The 5,077-nt window shown below is 40.4% G+C and overlaps 1 pseudogene; it reads left to right on the top strand.

The window, feature by feature from the left end:
• Nucleotides 1-5,077, top strand: part of LOC106339044 — a 13,903-nt pseudogene that overhangs the window by 7,069 nt on the left and 1,757 nt on the right.

Raw genomic sequence — 5,077 nt, 5'->3', positions numbered from 1 at the left:
CTCAAAATGTTGCTCACAGAGCTCTTCAATTCTATCATCAACCGATTCATCAAATGTATTTTCAGAAGAAGAAGCCATATTTTGAAAATATGGCTTTGGTGTTTAAGGATAATATGAAAGAAGATGAGTTTGTTGATATATGGTTGGTGTTTAAAAAATAAAGAGAAGATGAGTTTGTTGATATGTTTGGTGTTTGGTCTTTTAAAGAGAAGAAGAGTTTGTTGTTCTTCTCATGGAGAGTAAATGAGTATGTTGAAGAATATAAATAGAGTTTGTGACATACAAAATGCATAAAAACGTTCATAACCCGTGACATAAAAAAATTCATAGTCCGTGATACATAAAAAGCTCATAGTCCGTGAGCTTCAAAGTCTACAGCGTGCATAGCAACAGACATAAACAAGTGACAAGACACAACAAAAACAACTTCATGACTCCCGTGACAGAAACAAACAAGACCAGACACAACATAAACAAACAAGACACGAGACAGTACAAACAAACAAGACAAGAGACAGTACAAGCTGTCTTCATGAAGTCCGTGAGGATTCTCCTTCCTCTAGCTTGATTCCAGACCTCAAAACCTTGAACTTCTCCTCTCTCAGCTTCTTCTCTTCCTTATGCATCATTTTCAACATCCTTCTGACCTCAGGTTCTATGTCATCTTCTGATTCCTCCACCCTAATCAAGTAACCCATACTCCTCATGTATTCTTCGCTTGATAACTCCACCACGTCGACTTCTTCTTCATCTAATATCTCCACTACTTTTACTCCAGCTAGTGTGACATCTGCAACATGAACTTCTTGTGGGAGAGGTGGTATGTTTCCTATTGCTGAGAGGCCACAGACAATCGTTTTTCTTACTTCCATTTGTGGATGTGTGTTACTTGAACCCCTGAAAAGCAAAAATAAACAGAGAAATTATTTAGACATTGACAGTTTAAAAGAAACAGAGAGATTATTAAACACTTTGAATTGCTTCACCGAGTTAAATAAAAACATTGGCAGTTAAATAAAAACAAGAGAAATGCACATAAACTTATATCACACATCAAGTTTGATAACATTGACAGTTTAAAAGATTACATAGATAACATTTCAGTAATGAGTTTATCCTTAAGCGCCACTTCTAATTCAGTAAGTGGCTTTGTCCTGGAGAGCAAACTATCAAGCAGTTTGGTCTTGTTAACTTCTTGCTTCAAAGCTAACACATGTTGCAGATTCTTCCCTTCGTCAACCAGTGACCTTTTACCCTTCGCCGTGGCTGCCTTGGCTGCCTTAACACCGACAGGCCTTGTTTCATTCTCTCCATTGACACTGGGCATAGATGATGATGAGTGAAAAGTTTGTTCTTCCCTGACCCTCTTTCGTTTTGAACCAGAGCTTTGCTGAGTACTTCCATAAGTCCCACACCATTTCTGATCATTCCTAAGCTCCCTCCAAACATGCTCCAATGCGAATTTCACCTTGTAATCGTTGAAGAAAATTTCATGTGCAGCCTTCAAAACATCATCTTCACTATGCCCACTAGTTCTCTGTTTTGTTGCAGCATCATAGCATCCCACAAACTTGCAGACACCTTCATTTATCTTCCCTCACCTTTGCTTGCACTTGTTTTGCGTGCACATGTTTTGCTCTCTCTTAGCCAAACCAACGACCTTGGGACTTGCATTATAGTAAGAGGTTATCCTCAACCAAAAGGTTCCAGCCCTCTGTTCATTCCCAACTACTGCGTCCTTGGAGGTGTTCAACCATGCACTGATGAGGACCAGGTCTTCAGCAGTTGACCACTTCGACCTTTGCTTAAGGTCCTCACCAATTTCTGCACGTGAACCAGATCCTCCAAGGTCTGGGGAGGGTTGAAAACTCATAAACTGAGTTGGGTTTTCATTGATAGGTGGTTTTTGACTGTTTAGTAAGTGTAAAAAGCTAGAGGATTGGCTTTGATGAGAATTCATAGAGAGAGCAGTTGAGAAGATATGAAGGAGATGATAAGAAAGAGAAGGAGGAATGTGAGTTTATAGAAGGCCGAGAAGGAAGAGAAGGAGGAATGTGCATTCAGATGCATTCATGACAACCAACAAACAAAGAGATTTGATATATATCTACTACATTAATCACAGTAAGCCTTAGCAATTCTAGCTAGCCATCACTTCAATTTATCACACAACCATATCCTTACTCTAATCAACACATTAATTACACTTGATTCAATTCTAACCACAAACTACATCAATTCGGTTCTTCAACGAGATGACAGAGTAACACTAACCTTATTTGTGCAGTGTGCTCCTGTCCTCGATGAACCTTGGAACCTTTAGTCGATCTTCAGCTTGATCCTTGTATCTGACAAGAGAATGAATTTATTACACTTCAACCATTAAACCTAGTTATTACTAACACAACCCTAATATTTTACTACCTAAAGCATAGCAAATCAACATTGATTGCAATAAGTCTTAGCAGAAACAAACGTACAAACAAATCATATTTGATCTATCCAATTTTTTAATTAACACAAACCGAATCAAACAGGTCAAAATTTTAAAACTGAGATCGTAACAAGTTATAGAAAAATCAATCACATGCGTAATGAAACAAGAGAAGATCCGGTTTACCTTTCGATTTGAGGTGAGCCACCGATGGAAATCTTCGAGGAGATGATCCACCGAGAGACTGATCCGAAGAGTTCCAACAAACTACATAGAAAACAACCGATCAGACCAATAATATACATGATTAAGACATGCATAATAAAGAGGAACACAACAACCGCTTACCTTTCGAGGAGAACCACCAGGAGAGAGAGAGAGAACCACAGAGAGAGAGAGAGATAGTGACAAAGAGATACGTCGCCGATAAGAGACACCGAAGGAGACGTCTCTGAGAAGAGCCACCGAAGGAGAGCTCCGTTGCCTCGAGGAGACCCATCGCGAGAGAGAGACAGAGAACCACCGAGAGAGAGAGAGAGACAGAGAACCACCGAGAGAGAGCCAGAGAGAACCACCGAGAGAGAGCGAGAGAGAGACAGGGACGTCGCCGATAAGAGATCACCGGTTGAGACGTCGCCGCCAAGATCCACCGAAGGAGACGGCGAATCGCCTTTCGTCGATAGAGAGACATTTCGAGAGAGAGAGAAAGAGAGAGAGAATGAGAGAGAGACTTCAACGCGTTTAACGCGTAACCGATCCGAGAGCCTATCCAGAGTTGACGCGTGGCACTAAGAGGCAACCCTTCACGGTCTATACGCAAGAGGCATGTCCAAGCTTTCCTACTTTTTTATCTTCTTTTATTTCATTTAGTGCTAAGAGGTGTCATTAAAGACACCGATAAGGATGCTCTAACCACCTCAAAGAACTGGACTGCGCAAAGAGCTTGTCATTGCTCTCTCATTACTACCCGCCTTGTCCAGAACCTGACCGAACCTTTGGGATAAGTTCGCACAAAGATATATCTTTCATCACTGTTCTTCTCCAAGACCACATTGGAGGACCTCAAGTTCTCCATGATGGATGCTGGATCGATGTCCCTACTAATCCCAAAGCTCTTATCGTTAACCTCGGAGATCTCTTACAGGCAAATATCTTAATTTCATTCTTGATTAGTTTTTGTAAACAGCAGTCCATGTTCTGATAAATCCCAATATATGCATGTGTTATGGTTTCTTGCAGCTTATAAGCAACGATAAGTTTGTTAGTGTGGAGCACAGGATTTTGGCGAACAGAAGTGAAGAACCGCGCATTTCGATAGCATCTTTCTTTATGCACACCATACCAAATGAGCAAGTATATGGCTCCATTAAAAAGCTTGTTTCTACACAAAACCCTCCCAAGTAAAGACACCACCACGACCGAAATGGCGAAGCATTACTTGGCTAAAGGACTTGATGGTCTCACAAGAATAAAATCACAAGAATACATGTGATATTGTATGCCTATTTTCATATTTGGTCTCATCATATTATCATGTATCCAATAATCTATAGACTTAAAAAACGATCAGTATCGTAAAACGTTTTATTATGTAGGTCCTTTTTTTTTTGCTAAAAAATGTTTATAAATTATAAAACATACGAAAATGCTTATCTCATCGTTTGAAAATATATGTAGTTCTTCAGTTGAGATACATGACTTGGCCAGGACATATTGCCCAGAACTAAAAGAACTAAAAGAACTAAACTGAACCGAACTAATAAGTATCTGAATAATCATAAATACTTGAACGGTTTGATGTATTTCTATATTCAAATTATCTGAACTAAACTTTTTTTTGGTCAAAATGTGAATATCATATAAAATGAGGCGAGTTTGTAACGGGTTACAAAAAGTTAGAACAGACTAGAATCTACCTTGGACAAAAAAATTAAAAACAAGACAGACCTAGGAGAAAGAAAGAAACAAAGTTTAAGTGTTTCTTAACCACGTTTGAAGGAGAAACCGGAAGTCCTTCCGTTTCCGCTTGCCAAGAATAACATCACGGATGAACTTGTCAATGAGCTTGAAGGTTGATATCTTGTGTATTTACATAGTTTTAGCAATCATTTTAGTTCTCAATTTGTCCATTTAGATGCATTTAGAGTAGATTTAGGTGCATTACATATTGTCTCTATTAGGTGATGGAGATGCTATTTGGTGACTTTGGAGCATCTAGAGATGGTTTGGAGGCAAGATTCATGGTTTTCGAGCATAAGACAAGATGATCAAGTGTCCCAGCGGCTTTGTGACGTCCCAACGGCTTTGTGACGTCCCAGCGGTCTTATGACCCCATCAAGAAGCCGCTGCAAGCGCTCAAGGAACGGAGACTAAGTATGGGAGCGGCCTTGTGCAGCGGTTTGCTGAAGCCGCTGGGAAAACACCCCACTCCCTGCCCGATATCTACTTATCGCAGCGGTCTGAGACGAAGACTGCAAGAAGCCGCTGTGGCCGCTGTGAGAGCCGCTGTGGCCGCTGTGAGAGCCTCAGCGGCCTGATGGAGCGGTCTGCCTTAGCCGCTGCGAGTCGAGAAAGTCAACATTTCCGAGTTTGACCAGATAATTACCTATTTGTATTTGGGTTAATCCAAGTTTGTTGGGTTAA

The sequence above is a fragment of the Brassica oleracea genome, chromosome C4 (assembly GCF_000695525.1).
Source record: "Brassica oleracea var. oleracea cultivar TO1000 chromosome C4, BOL, whole genome shotgun sequence".
Classification (NCBI taxonomy): Eukaryota; Viridiplantae; Streptophyta; class Magnoliopsida; order Brassicales; family Brassicaceae; genus Brassica; species Brassica oleracea.
This window is presented reverse-complemented; position numbering and strand designations above follow the sequence as displayed.